Here is a 17,160-nt window from a genome sequence, read left to right as displayed (position 1 = left end):
CGTAAATATATACTTTTTCGTTTAAACCTTCAAAAGTTTTGTAAATATATTTTTAAAAAATTGCTGGCGAATATTCGAGCATGTTTGTTATTTGACGTGTTTACAAACAACCGACGCCATGCCAATGTCAAGGCCGAATCACCGGTGTTAGTTGAAATGTGCGCCAGGCACCGCCAGGCGACGTCGTCGGCTACAGGGTATCTATTCTTTACTTGGTCCGTTCGTTCGCACCTGATCTCCATTGAATGGAAATATGTCACAAAGTTTAATAAGGTTTTTTTAATATAGATCCGCAGCATATTGTGATAAGTTTTTCAGTGTGAACAGGTATGGTAGATTAAATTATGGGGTTTATCTATTTTCTTTTTACTTTCATCATATTTTGCTTTGGTTTTCATACCTCCAAATTCGAAGCTATCTCTGTATAACCCTTCGTTTTCATAACCGATCATACTTTCATAAATCAGAGTCCATTTTCTGTAGGCTGTTTTTGAACCCAGTCAACGACGGGTACTTTTGCTAGTATATATATATATATATATATATATATATATATATATATATATATATATATATATATATATATATTTCGTATTCATCGTAAATTGTTTCAGTGTTAAACATTGTAAAATACGCTTTAAACTTGTTATGAAAACGTTTCCTCACACGTAATGAACGGACCTTTTAACGCAAGTAACAAAATCAGATGTACACCGTTTAATGATGACATGGAAGTGTTCGCTAATTTTTATTTATTTATTTTTTTCATTATTTAAAAAAAAAATCACGTTTAAATCGTTTTCATTTTTTTTTCTTTAATGTTCGTCTATTTTTTATTGTTTAATGAATTGGACACAGAATACGGAAATTGTATCGATTCACTAAAGAAATCAAAACATATCGAACAAATTTTCCGGGTTAGAAAATAACAACAGCAAAAAAAAAAAAAAAAAAAAAAAAAAGAAATCGTACTGTCATTTTATTTTGTTTCTTTACTGCTGCTGATCTGGAATGAAAGGTAAGCATTTCTCCACCCTTTTTTTTATTGTTCCAAAACTTGTTAACTATTTAATAAATTTGTTTTTAATCAAATAAAAATGTCGATTTCGTCGCTAGTCGAATTTGAAGAAATACATTTGTGAAAAACTGAACCACGTTATCAGATTTCTTGAATAAGCGAAGTAAATATTTAAAAAAAAAAAAAGTCTTAACACTTAAATAATTGAAAAAAAAACCCACCCCAAAAAACTAACGTAAGGCAAACGAACGATGTTAAATGTAAAAATGGGAAAAAGAAAACGCGAATGTGATAGAAAAATAAAACAGAAAAACGAACGTTTAAACTTTAAAAAATCTGAAAAATAACCCCCCCCCCAAAAAAAACACTGGCTTAAATAACCCTGTTTTAATATTAAAATTAAAAAAAAAAAGAAGACACCTCGCACTACAATTCGAACCCAAAACATTTAGATAATGAGGCCGCGCTCTAAGCAAATGAGCTAAGACGACGTCGACGAAATTGGATCGTTTTTTTTTTTAAAATTTAAACTAAATCATGTTCCGACGTCATTTGCACATGTGTAGAACTGAACGTCATGAGAGGGCGGTTTTTGCTGACCCCTCCCTGTAGAAAACTGATGATTTTAGGATGAAGAAATTAATGGTTTTGGCCAATTTTTCGATATTTGTCGGGCGAAGGTTGGAACTTTAAAATGATACCAGTCTTGTGAAAATCCGTGATAAATGTCGAAAGTTTTTGCGAGACATACAAACACACATACATACATACAAACATACACACATTTTTGCTTTTCTATAAATATAAAAGCGAAAATGTATGCATGTATGTGTGTTCGCCTTTTCCTATATGTCTATAAAAGGCTTTTTTCAGAGAAGCAGCTGGTCGCCTAATAACTTTTTAAAACTTTTTATATCACAGGTAAATCGTAATATCTCAGAGTTAACTATGGAGCTCGCCTGTCTATTTAATTTGCTTGACTTCGGGAAAATAAATATTCAACATTTGTCATTCGTAGCATGTGGTGTAGTCTTTTTCCTATAATAAAAGCGACACTAATTCTGGCGGTATTTTCTGTCTATCGGCGGAAATGTCCGAAAGCAATCAGCTTTGATCAATGTGGAAATATTTTCCATATATCAAACAATTGCTATTCAATTTGGACAAGGGGAGCTGGTCCCCCCCAACCAACATCTTGGGAAAATAAAAACAAAAAAAAGCATTCCCGCAGTAAATGAAATACTATCCCGCAGTCAAACTTGACCTTATTAAGTCATTAAAACGTGCACCTGCCAAATCCAAGTAATTAAATAAATTCAAACGTGTTTCCGTTAGCATCTTGCGGTGGCGCAAAGGTTAACATCGGACTCTTTTTTTTCACACTTTAATTTCCAACTTTGCCTCAAGGGTTCGGGTTCGATCCTCATACTTATCTACCAAAACAGTTTTTTTTTATTTTAGCCCTCCAAGAATTTTGATTTACCCAAAACCGCACACACCTCCAAACACCCAGGCAATGCCGGATACCCCTTGCTAGTATATATATATAGAAGAAGATTACCTTACTTATTTACTCATTTGTTTATTTTTATTCCATGCGTTATACTAAATTGATTTTGATTTTAGAAAAACGCTCACTTTGTAATAATCTTAAAAATGACATGTACTTTATTTTTGGTTATGGTTAAGATTCGCATTTCCTTGTTCACAAAGCCTTTCTGTGGTCGTGACGATAGACAGTTTTTAACATATGGATGACCAATAGTGTATATTATCTGTCTCAAAATATAACTTTGTTAATAAAAATATAATTATGAATTAAAAAAAAAAAAAAATTTTTTTTTTTTCCAATAGTTAAATTATATAACTTTGGTGCTTTACAGAAAAGTAGGCTGGTTAAAAGTGCTCATCCAACGCTAAGGCACCTTCTCTCTTTTCTCTAAATCACCCTTAATAACCTCCCCACCTCGTTTTATATCCTACTGCCTTTCCCATCATGCACTCCAAGTGCATAAAGGAGTCGTCCATTTTGTCTCTCTTCTTTCACATGGAGCAACCAACACAGGTAAGCCCTTCATTTTGTTTGCGGATACACCACAACTTCTATAATAAAAAGTACAATGAACTGTAATATTTTTAAATCAAATATTTATTTCCAATAGTAGTCCTGGATATGACCTTAAACTATATCCGATGGTGAGGCCCCAGCTTGCAGGCCTTAGGGAGTGTGGAGCCACCCTTTAATTGCCATTTCTCCCAGGTCCACTTTGACCCGGAGTGGTAGCACCTGTTAGGGCCCCAACTATGGGTTAAATAGAATACGACTTAAAAAACAAATATACTATATTAAAAAATCGTTCTTCAAAATCACCAGATTCAGCATTAAATAACCTGAAAAGGGTTGATATGCCATAAAACAAAACCAACCAATACTAAAATGATATTGTAGCAAATAATGAGTTAACTTATCAAAATGTAGTTGCTGGGGCTGAGGAGGCTCATCTAACGTCCAAGACGAACAATAATTTGGTGGATGATTAACCCTTAGGATACGCTGGCTGTTAATTTTTTAACACATACTTTTTATTATCACAAACAACTGCAACAATGGTGTCTTCAACGACTATGGAATTCTTCTTTACCCTAACTGCATTAATCAATGAATGAAATCCATACTTGAAACTCATGTTTGAATGTATTGTTTTTTGATTTAAAAAAAATTCTTTTTCAAAGATCCTAGATTTGATTTTATTTGATGTGAAAACAATTTACACTCATCCTTGGCAATGTGTGTAAAAATACCATCGTAGCCCAAGGGTTATTCTAGTAGAGGAAGGTTCATTTATTATAAAAACCTTCCTCACTAGTAGACATTTACTACCTTCTTTGTTACTTGTAGGTAAGAGACCTGAGAAGAAAGTTGCGAAGGAAGCATTATTTTACAACCTCGCTTCAGGTCTGCGCGGTTTTATCTGATTTTTTTCAACAATAGAGTACAAAGATACTTTTTTTTTTTTTAAATTATTTCTTGGTTAAAAATACAAACATTTTATAAGTAAGTATAAGTTCTTTTTTTAAGATTATTATTTTTAAGATGTTTGCAAAAAAAACGTTCAGAATATATTTTTTATTATCAAAGTTATATTTTTATGTTTGATTAAAAATATTACCAATGAGACTGGAGTTTGATTTAAAAAACAAAGTTAAAAAATATTTGTTTTATTATAAAGGTTACATTTTTATGTTATAAAATTTCGAATGGAGACATTTTTATTGAAACAATGAAAACCTAAGAAATTTTTTTAAATATTTTAATGATAAATTATGTCCACTGTTGGTTATCCGTATATTAAAATTTGCCTCACACCAGAAACACAGAAAGCCTTTGTAAACAAAGAAATCTTTACTCTCTCTCTCTCTCTCTCTCTCTCTCTCTCTCTCTCTCTCTATATATATATATATATATATATATATATATATATATCTATATATATATATATATATATATATATATATATAAATATATATATATATAAATATATATATATATATATATATATATCTATATATATATATATATATATATATATATATATATATATATATATATATAAATATATATATATATAAATATATATATATATATATATATATATAAATATATATATATAAATATATATATATAAATATATATATATAAATATATATATAAATATATATATATATATATATATATATATATATATATATATATATATAAATATATATAAATATATATATATAAATATATATATATATATATATATATAAATATATATATATATATAAATATATATATATAAATATATATATATATATATATAAATATATATATATATATATATAAATATATATATATATATATATATAAATATATATATATATATATATAAATATATATATATATAAATATATATATATATATATATATAAATATATATATAAATATATATATAAATATATATATATATATATATATAAATATATATATATATATATATATATATATATATATATATAAATATATATATATATATATAAATATATATATATATATAAATATATATATATATATAAATATATATATATATATATATATAAATATATATATATATATATATAAATATATATATATATATATATAAATATATATATATATATATATAAATATATATATATATATATATATAAATATATATAAATATATATATATATATATATATAAATATATATATATATATATATATAAATATATATATATAAATAAATATATATATATATAAGGGATGGGACACAGGCATCAGCACATTATCAAGGCCAAGAGGCCACTCAAGGATAGGGGTTAAAGAGTGTACAGTAGACAATATAGTAATCATTAGTAATGAAAATTCGGTAAATTTGATAACTTATATGAAACGGCTCATCAAGAACTTCTTTACGTTAGACTTGAAGACAACCATATTGTAGTCAGCCGGAAAGCAGGAAAATGGAAGACAATTCCACAGGCGTGCAGTTCTAAGAAAGAAGCTTTGTTCATGGAATCTACGTTTAGGTTTAGGCACAGATAAAGAGTGGGGGGGAATTATTGATAGTGTTTTCAGCTAGACGAGTGTTTCTTGTGAAAGTTTGGCGAGGAGGGACCATAGACTGAAGCTCAGTCGAACACTTTCCATGAAAATAACGATACATCAGAGACAAACTCGCAACATCTCTTCTGTGAGATAGAGGTTTCAGCGAAGAGAAAAGGACATCTTCTACGAGGCTACAAAGTCTATTTTGACCTCTATCAAGGCAGGACAAGTCCTTTCTAGCAGCTCCTGCCCAGATGTGGCAACAGTATTCCATCCTTGGACATACCTGGCTCTTATATAGATAGAGAATTGCATCAGCAGTGAGATATCTACCGGATCGATAGAAAGATCCCACAATTTTTCCAGCGGCCTTGGCAACAGATTTGATGTATGTGTTCCATTTAAGATCAGGAGTAATGGTCAAGCCCAGAAGCTTGTCAAAACTTGAGGCCTCCTGAAGACGAGAGCCATTCATTTCAATTGATACCAGATGGGGATCAGAACGTTGATGATGTAAAGAGAGAAGCTTGGTTTTAGATGCATTAAAAGTAACCAGCCACTCCTTTTCCCATTGTACTACATGCTCAAGATCAGAGGAGAGCGAATTGGAGAGAACTTGGTCGTTTACTGTCTTAGATGTGCTACCATAAATGGTAGTGTCGTCAGCATAAATGTCTACAAATGATGTAAGGATGTGATTTGGAATATCATTAATGTAGATCAGGAAAAGAGTTGGGCCCAGGATGGACCCCTGAGGGACACCAGCATTAATACTGTGAGCTTCTGATTTTTGCCCCTCAACTACTACTCTTATGAACCTATCAGAAAGAAATGATTTAATAATTGAGAAGACATTTCCAGCTATACCATAGCTAGAGATATTGTGAAGTAAACTTTTATGCCATACTCTATCAAAGGCCTTAGATACGTCAAGAACAATTGCCCTAGAAAGGTTACCTCCGTCGAGAGATTTGCTAATCCTATGAGATATAACTGTAAGCACATCTGCTGTAGATCTAGCAGAACGGAAACCATATTGCGTGTCCCTAAGAAGGTTATTTTTGTTGAGATGGTTGATTTGTTCTATATTTAACATAGATTCCAGCAACTTACTCATGAGGCACAGTTGTTATTTTTCATGATTACAGTAAAAACACACGTTAAATGTGCAGCTATTTTCTTAAACGTAAGGATACACTTGTGAGGAATGATCTATCGATTTTAGTTTTACTGATAGGTTAAAATCAACAGATATTTACTATTTTAGTATTACTATCAGCGGTAGAATATTTTTCTTTAAAGAAAATCAAATAAAAAGCCAATTAAAGGAATTGTATTTGGCATCGGAAAATAGGCACAATTATTCAGATTCTGAGTCCGATACCCAAAAAGTTTCTTAATTTTTAGATTCCTGATTCCGATTTCAATTAATCGATCAAACGCTAATATATATATATATATATATATATATATATATATATATATATATATATATATATATATATATATATATATATATATATCCCATTCTACCCCTAACATTAATCTTGACATTGACTTTTTTTTAAACCAAAATATTTTTTAATCAAATAGAAGAGATTATGCCATTTTGGTTGACAAACTCCAAAAATATAAACCTCCATTAAAAACCAAATTTCCTGTAAAATTATTTTTAATCTGATATTTAAATCATCCAATGATATTTTTATACTTTAACTGTTACTTAACATTCACCAATTCATTGACGACTTTTATAGATTTTCGAGAATGCTGAAAACGAATATCACATTTAAATTAGTGGTAGACAGTACTTGTCTGGAAATTAAGACCTTTATTGTCTCATGTAATCTCTTATAATTACATTCGCCGCTACATTTTTCTCTAACTGAACAAGTAATAATGTGCATTCGGTTTACAAAGCACCTCTCCCCATTGTAAATAACAAAAAAAAAAAAAAAGAAAAATAATCGTATCGTTTTTTTTCTTTAATGCTGTTGATCTGGAATGAAAGGTAAGAATTTTTCCGCCCTTTTTTATTGTTCCAAAACTTTTTAACTATTTAATTTGTTTTTAATCAAATAAAAATGTCGATTTCGTCTTGCTGCTGGATTCAAAGAAATTTCACAAATGCATTCCTTCAAATTCGATTGTCTTACTTTTTTACTCATTTGTTTATTTTTATTCCATACGTAATACTAAATTGATTTTAACTGAAGAAAAACGATGATCTCCAAACGCATTCACTGTACACTGGAAAAAGCGAGTAACGTTAAGGTGGTAGCACTTAATTTGCCTTAATCTTTTAGCAAGAGCTGTCATTAATGTTTTCATGAAAATTAATTCCTAGAGTATTTTGCTTAGATCTAATACAATTTGTACATGAAGGTGTCGCCGTTTTGCAACATACATATATTTCTAAATCATCACCTATTTCTTATTGAGCATATACAACGTACTTTCATTTATTTAACTATTTTTATGGCGAACAATTGAGGATCTCTACAACAATATAAAGACAAGCATAAATTCTAGTGCAGTAATTGCAGAAGTTAATAGATTTACAAAGAAATTTTTATTCATATAGATTTAAAGGTTGAAAAAAATTCAAAGTCTATGTATATAAAGTGCTCCATATAAACTAGTGTTATGTTAAAAGGGACAGACCCCAGTAAGTAAAAGGGAAAACTAGATAAGTTTCAAAATGATATTTGGAAAAGGTTAGAATCGAACCCAGTAAGAAACGTTAAAAAAAGGAATACATAATGAAATCCTACGAATATAGATCGATTGTCATTGTTCTTTGAAATAACTGAATATTATTTATGAACAATGCAGTTTAGAAATAATGATTAACAAATACGTTAGATTTTGAACAATTCAAATTGGGAATTCTTTGTTTGGCAAGCATGTTTGACGTCATAAAGAAAGGAGATTCCCAATATATTGAGATAGGGTTTGAAGTTAGAAAGACAGTCAGAGAGTCGGCCAGACTGGGAGTTGACGCCCCTTGAAGGTGAAGAGGAGAAGAGGAGAGACAATCGGAGAGCAACTTAGAGTAGAATCGTCAGAGACTAAGAGCCGACACCCTCTTGGAGGTGAGAAGGGGTAAAATAGGACAATGTAGCTGTAAAGACTTGAATCCCTGACCATCATCAATCATCCAGCTGGTATGAATAAAAAATCATCATTATATTTGTAAACCTGTCTCATTGTCGTCATTACAACTTAAAGGTAAATGTGTTTTGTTTATCATCTTGTAAAATCCCTTTCAAGTATTATGTGTTTGTCCCATTCTCCATCATCAATAATGCATCCCTCCTCTGTGTTAAAAAGAACTGTACATGTCATATCTCTTAGCTTCAGTTAATACATGTCTCACTCAATCCCTGCTATAAATGTCTCTAATATATGCACACTACTATTTGATACTTGTTATTTTGCTGGAACTTAATATTTCTCACATGCGTACCTTAGTGTATATCTCGGAAACTCACAGGACAATACTAAAAGCTAGTAAGCTAATAAATTTTAATTATTGAGTAAGTACAACGTTCTTTAATGTTTATTTGATTTAGTTTACACAAGTAATGGCAACAGTTAGAACAGATAGATTTTAGTCAACACTGCTGGGAGCCATTAAATAAAACACTGTTTTGTTTTCTATCGATGAAAATCTTATTATGGTAAACAATTGAGGATCCCGACTATAATATTAAGACAAGTACAATTTTTTTTATGTAATCTCATGCAATAATTGCATAGAGTTAATAGACTTACAAGCAAAATAAGTTTTCAAACGAAGGACTTTGTACTGAAAGTTTTTCTTCATATAGATTTATAGTTTGAAACCTAACATATATACTTTGTATAAACTTGTTTTTGTCTGAGTATTTGGTGGTTTCTCCAATGCCTATCTTAATATACATGACACAAGCACTCACAAGGTAAAATCACTATAGAAACTAGTAAGATTTTCTCGGGTGAATTTTTCCTAGAAACTATGAGTTCATTTCGATATCACTGGTAATAATAAAAAATAAATGCAAAAGTGTGACTGCAAATAATAAAAATTATATTTTCTTTTTACAGATGATCCTGATTGAAATCCTGTGTTGGATTTGAAATTTTAAATCTGAGGATACCATTTTGTGAATATTTTATTTTTATCATACCATGGAATTAAACTTGGGACGACATATGCAAACTCACTCAATAGAAAAGCCATATTCTTGTAAAGTGTGTGATTATTCTTGTGCTCAGAAATCAGATTTAGTGAAACATGTGAGAATCCACACTGGAGAAAAGCCATATTCATGTGAATTTTGCAAATATTCTTGTTCTGAGAAATCAAATTTAGTGAGTCATAGAAAGGTACACAGTGGAGAGAAGCCATATTCTTGTCAAGTATGTGGATATTGTTTTGCTCAGAAAGCATCTTTAGTGAAACATATGAGAACTCACACTGGGGAAAAGCCATATTCCTGTGAAATATGTGGATATTCTTTTTCTCAGAAATCCTCTTTAGTGACACATATTCGATCACACACTGGAGAAAAGCCATATTCATGTGACGTATGTGGATATTCTTGTTCTGTTAAAGCAAATTTGGTGAAACACACAAGAACTCACACTGGAGAAAACTTATTTTCCTGTAAAGTATGTAAATTTTCTTGTTCTCGGGAATCAAGTTTAATGAGACATACTAAGATACATAGTGGGGAAAAGCCATATTCTTGTGAAGTGTGTGGATATTCTTGTTATGAAAAATCAGGCTTAGTTAAACATATGAGAAGTCATACAGGAGAAAAGCCATACTATTGTAAAATGTGCCAATATTCTTGTTCCGATAAATCAAATTTACTGAGACATATAAAGGTACACAATAGTAAAAAGCCATATTCTTGTAGAGTATGTAAATATTCTTATTTGTATGAATCAAATTTAATTAAGCATATGAGAACCCACGCTAGAAAAACTCCTAACCCTACATAAAATAATATACCAAAACCAATGTAGGGACAGGATATATCTATCATGAAAGAGAGTCGGCCGGTCTCACTGAAAAAAAACATGCATATCGAGCCACCTTAGTAAGATTGCAAGAAAAAAAAAATACATGGAAAGCAAAATAGACACAAGAAAACAAGGATAGGAACAACATAAAAGAGCAGAAAAGTTCCTGGAGGAGCTTAACCAGGAGTATGTAGACAGGGATGTTTCACTCTAATGGCTCAAGAGTGGGAGACTTCCATTTGATGAAGAAAGACTCATTGTCGCCAGTTAAGATCAGGGCTTACAAATGGGTTAAAAAATGTCTGGCCTAGAAGTAAATGGCCAATACAGGTTCTGCCACTCGGAGATTGAGAGCCCAAACCACTTAATGTCTGCATGCTCAATCTTATTGGCAGATGGCCTTTACACTGCCAATCACAACAAAGTTTGTAAATAACTCCATTGGAAGATCTGTGGAGAAATGCAGCTTGACAGATTGACGAACATCTGGAAACATGAACCACCACCAATAACATCAAACAGAAAAGTGACCCAAGTTCTATGATGAAGACAGTCAGGCGAGCAGAGATATAAAAGACAAGGCCATCAAGCCAGATACTGTAATATGGAACAAGCCCCCAAAAACTGTGCTTATTATCGATGCCACAGTCCCAAATGATTTTGGCCTGAATAGAGCTGAATGGAAAAGATAACAAAATATCACGATCTAAAAAATGATCTAAAAACAATATGGTCTCTGAAAGAAATAAACATTGTACCGGTAATGATAGGAACAACTGGCTTAATAAAACTCCACAAGATTAGATGAATTATTGTCAGTTGTCAATAAATTTTGCATGTGTACACCCAGATCAATATGCGTGTGTGTACAACCAGCAATAATTTCGGTGTTGCCCAGAATACTATACAACATATGCCATCAACTTTTATACTAATTCAGTGTTTTTCGATGAAGAATTTCAATGGAACATTCAAACATCTATGTATCTCGTATAGAGTTCAAGGAAAATGAAGAGAAGGGAAAAGTTGTAATGTTTTTTTATTACATTTTCACCCCAAACAAGGCACGTTGCCACTTTGATGTAGGGAGCTACTATCAGGGACATAAGCTACAGGGGTGCCATGTAGGAAGTTGGGTAGCAAGATGTCGGTTCACGTTACACTGCATGTCAGTACAGTTGGGGAAGCAGGGACCTGAAAAGAAATTTCAAAGTCTAGCGGTTCTGGGGAAGAAACTACTAGAGTAGAAGGCTCTCTTATATCTAGAGATCTCTACTGTGAAGGGGTGGGATTTAGCTGCTTATTGGGGGTATTTACATAAAGTGGGTACAAGTGCTTGCAGTTCGTTAGCATTCACCATTAAAGTACTTGTAGAACAGGCAGATGGATGCAATATTTCGTCGATGGGACAGAAGCTTAAGGTTAGATGACAGTTTAGGACATATCAGGTTGGCAACTCTCTTTGTAATGTTATAAATTATGTGAATATTCTTATTCTTATAAACCAAGTTCAGGTATACATTTGCGATCACAGTGGAAAAATCCATATCGTTGTAATCGATATCTGAATATTTTTGTTCTTATGAATCAAATTTAGTGGCACATTAAAAGTGAGATATTTTAAAAGTTACATGGAGGACATGTGCGTTGTTTGGATTACACAAATGTTCTAAGTGCACAATAAAGGTATGAAAAAGACTGTCAGACCATTTTAATGTAAACAATGCTTTTATTGAAGATCGATGTACCAGGGAGTAGAGTAAAATAAGACACACAAAGCATGGAAAAAGTAGGCTTTTAACATGCAAGAAAAAATATATGAAGTTCATGCAAAATCATCACATTGAAACTCTCACAAAAAATATAATAACAACTATCAACCAACTAGCAATACCTGTCATTTTCAATTTTGATATTACTGATTAGTCATAAGGCTGCATCAATAATCTTGATAAAAATAAGGATATTTCTGGATTTACGTAAGGTCAATTTTGGTATCATTGTATGAATAGGTAATACTTACCACAATACTTAGTACTTGTATGACACGCTCTTTGAACAAAATATGTGGTCCAACGCATTTCAGGATGTCCCCTCTGTTTATGTATTACATGGATCTGATCAGGTGTTAATTGATTTGTTAAGGTTGTGCATGCCAGTTGCAGCAGATAAGATCTTTGCCTCATTATATCAATCCACCTCTTTAGCACTCTAGTTAACTTATCAGCTAAATTCTACGCCGATGTAACTAAGGTAATATCAACCTGCAAGCTGTATTCATCAAGACATTTTATTATCACCAATCTCCTTCGTATTTGCGGCTTTAGTCCTAACAAGTGTCATTCCAATAAGAATGTTGGTCAATCAATGGTAAACACACAATGAGTCAGTGTGGAGATGTACAATCTTGATTTGCCATTGCAGCACAAGATTAAGGCATTTTGGTGTGTCATAAGTTCCGCCAAATTTATATGCTGGGCATCATTTTTCGGATGAACAACAAACAAACTCATTACTTCTATCTACAAGACTCAAGAAAAATACTGTCGATGCAACCTGACACAGCAAGAAGCACTTCAGTCGACTTGACTTAGCATTGTCCTCAACAATACAGTCGACACAACCCAGTACAGTTCCAAACAATTTCGTCAACACGACCAGTAGAGATATATATATATACACTATATTGTGTCGCATTGTATAGAAGCTTCCCCCACTAGAACCTTACAGCTGAAGGTCAAGTGGCTCACACTCTGTGTTGCAGAACCTGCACTTATTGTTATTGTGGTGATCACTCATCCTTTTAATAGCATTCGTTTTCAAGTCTTGATCTTAGGCATTCATTATAATCTTATTATATTCATAGTGGAGCAATCCATTTTTAGCCAGTCTATAGAACCTTCCTTATCTATATAGTCTTGGGTGAATTCACCCATAAAATACTTGGTAAACTTGTTGCAGCGGGTCGGCAGGTGGTGGGTGAAGGTGTCAATCAACTGTACAACGATAGGCTAGACAGAAAGGCAAAAAGATGATGGCAATAGCAAAAGAAGAATGACAGATACTGATATTCGTTTAAAGACGATGGAATATCATGTTTTATTTACCAAGTAAAAAAGAAAGTGGTAAATTTGTAGGATCTAGAGATCGTGATTAGTCCGAGGGAAACAGGATCAGCTTCTGGAATGGGGAAGGCAGACACCAGCAGACACTGGAACATACAACCAGGCGACAATGGGTGCATAAACAGGGAAACTATGCGTCAGTAAGCACTGGAACAGGTAGCTGGGCATCAATCGGCACTAGATATCAGTGAGCACTGAGTAGCTGGGCGTAAGTGGTCACTGGTACAGTAGCTGGACGTTAGTTGGCACTGATTCGTATAGTTGCTTCACATATATGTCAGTTGGACTCTGGGTGTGTGTGTCTACATGCTAAGGTTCACAGCAACGTCTTGTTGAGGCTGGGTTTGACTGTTACCATCAATTCATCTCGATCTCCTAAAACTTTACCGACTTGACATAAATTACGATTTGTCTCCGCTTGTAGTCTTAGTCTAAATGTTTTCTAAACTCTGACTTTCGTAAAGTCCCAACTCACAACTGTTGTAAAAACTCACTAACTGTTGTTAAGTTCGGCTTTGTTGTCATCCAATCGTTTCTATTGCCGTTAAAAGTTCATCAGCTGTTGCACCCTGTGGCACTCCCTAGTGTCATAAAACTAAATATCTCTATCGATTGTCATGTCCTTTCGCTATCGTCATTTGTAACACTCTAATTTAAATCTACTCTTACCTCTTTCTATGTTAAAAACAAATTTCTTGCAAATGTCTATTGATAAATCTACTTTATTTATTTTCCTACTTCCTTCTTTAACGGTCACACACAGGTCTAATAGCGAGAGAATCCTCCTTCATTAAGTGTCTCAGTTCTATTATAACAGAGGCAAGGCACTTAACTACAAGAATCCTGACTAACAATATCACCAGCATTTAACAGGGGCTTCAGAAAATTTGATGAGCGTTGAGGTGCCTGATGACGTTTCTTTTTTGCATACAAACTGTTGATGAATACACGATTGAGCTATCCACAGACTGTAAACAGTTAATTCTAACAAAGATGTGATTCGTTCGTTGCCTTTATTTATTGGCACATGGTCATATCTAATTTTGGTTTCTACAGCATAACTGCACTGGATTATGCATTTTAAGTAATTATTATAATATAATCACACTATTTATTGATAAAAACAGAAATCCTTTCCCAGAAAAACATTTCAAATAATGAAATATCCAGTAAATGAAAAAATAGTTAAAAAACTTGATGAATATACAAAAAAAATAAAAATAAAAATAAAACAAACAAAAAAAAAAACAAATATAAACATGATCAAAACTATAAATTATAATTGTTTCCTAATTTTTGGGGGATAAAAACATTTAAAAAAATGAATAAACATTTGTGATTTCATGATTTTATGTGATTTAATGAACGCTTAACCTTTTAAGATTTCATGCCATAGAATAACCACTGGAGATATAAATACAGAGAATTCGGTGATGCTTTGCCATGGATAAACATTAGGTAATGTGTAATCATCTGATATGAACTTTGTCTCCCTCATCGTTATTAATGAACTTTGTATAACCCATCAAAGTACTGTGTCCCCCTCTCCATCATAAGTAATGACTGTCCCCTCCTGTGTTAAAAGAACTGATCACCCTCTCCTCACTATATGTGTTAAGAAGAAACACTCCAGACTGTATAAATATATATTCCCCTCATCAATATGAATGTCTCCATCCTATATCTTTAATATGAAACCCCCGGCTATACAACACAAGCATGTCTCCAGACTTGAACCTAATAAAACCTCTTTGGGCATCCTCAAGCAGAAGGTGGAGGTGCGTAAAGTTTCAAATATCCACCAGCTCTGTTATGTTGTAATTAAAGAGTGGAAGAGCATTCCTGTGACCACATGTGAGGCTCTGGTAAACTCCATGCCCAGGAGAGTAAAGGCAGTTTTGGATAATGATGGTGGCCACACAAAATATTGAGAGCTGACATGTATGTTAATATTGACAACTTTTCGTAAGGGGTATACTCACTTGTGTTGCCAGGGATTTACCTTTTAATGGCTATAATTTGAGTTATTTTGAGAAGAAAATAGATTAACTCTGTTATATATGCTGCAAACAGATTTTGTTGCTCCGCTATAATGCCCCTTCCAAAAAGTCCATTATTCAAGTGGATGCAACTTCCAGAGGATTGAAAGCAGCCCTAATCCAAGAAGGCAAGCCCATAGCTTTCGCTTCAAAATCGTTGACAGAAACAGAGCAGCACTACACTAGGTGTGTCAGAATTTTTTGGGAATTTTTGACGCCCTTAACACAAAACTACGAATAAAATATACAAAACTCGTAATTTCTCTTTTTAAAGTGGGTTGTTTAATTTCTTTATGGAATATACTTCCAAAATAAACTCTTAAAGTTTTTTGAAAATAATAGAAATATTATTTTTTTATTAAAAAAGAAAACAGTGTTTACAAAGTGCCTGTGCACGCATGCAGCCATTTTTTTACGTAATAAAATCAATTGAATTTTACGAGTTAAATCTTTTTCAATTTAACAAAATAATCTATCAAAATTTTTCTATTGGTTCAATTTTTACAATATTTGCAGGTTTAATGTGAAATTTTATGTTCTTTCCAATAAACCGAATATAATATTCTAGACAAACGTTTTTTTTTTTAATTCACCCCCCTTTTGAAATGTCTATTAAAATGAAAATAATTACTTTTCTCGCCTCAGATTTGTATATCACAAATTGAAGATTAATAAATAAAATAATCTAATTTAAAACAAAAAAATGTTTTGTGCAAATTTGCCTGTAAAGTCAAAAGTTTTAAACCTTTAAAAAAAAAAAAACGCTGATTTTTTTTAAAAGTGAAACCTCACATTTTTTAAATTTTTCCTGAAAATATTGAATGCCTACAACAATTTTTCTGCTTCATTCAATGTTTTTTTTTAATTAAAAAAATCACTTCATAAAGAAGAAACAAAATATATTAAATTAAAAACTCATGTATTTCTTTAAGAGAATGAAAAAAGGAAAATCGGTGGAGTGAAATTTTTTTAAACGGCAAAAAATGATAAGTGAAATGTGATCATTTTTCAAGTTACGATAGCCATTTTTGGCCTAACTTTTGTTTACAGCCAGAAATAGAAAGGGAGATTAATTCTGGAGCTTAAGGTCACCAAAAGAGGGGAGACGTTTGTCGCCCTTATGCCAGTTGTGAAACATCTGATATTGCGGTATTTTTTAACCCTTGCTTAAAAATATTTTATTTAAAAAGGACATCTATATATATAAAAGGCAAAATGTGTGTGACCATTTCGTGTATGTCTTCAAAAGGCTTTTCGAGCACACGCTCCCGGGTTCGTTACTATCGCTTACAACTGTTTATATGGGTCCTATATCATAATATGTACGATTTGGGAATGCGGGTCGTCTCTAGATT

General features: G+C 32.1%; 1 long non-coding RNA gene across 1 annotated transcript; it reads left to right on the top strand.

The window, feature by feature from the left end:
• Nucleotides 1-727: 727 nt before the first annotated feature.
• Nucleotides 728-16,244, top strand: LOC145246094 (uncharacterized). Its single transcript, XR_013863082.1, has 2 exons — nt 728-1,018; nt 9,718-16,244. It is a non-coding gene; the product is annotated as an uncharacterized LOC145246094 (long non-coding RNA).
• The last annotated feature ends 916 nt before the right edge of the window (nt 16,245-17,160 follow it).

This window comes from Euprymna scolopes, chromosome 23 (genome assembly GCF_053919585.1).
Source record: "Euprymna scolopes isolate OS-2025 chromosome 23, ASM5391958v1, whole genome shotgun sequence".
Taxonomy (NCBI): Eukaryota; Metazoa; Mollusca; class Cephalopoda; order Sepiida; family Sepiolidae; genus Euprymna; species Euprymna scolopes.
This window is presented reverse-complemented; position numbering and strand designations above follow the sequence as displayed.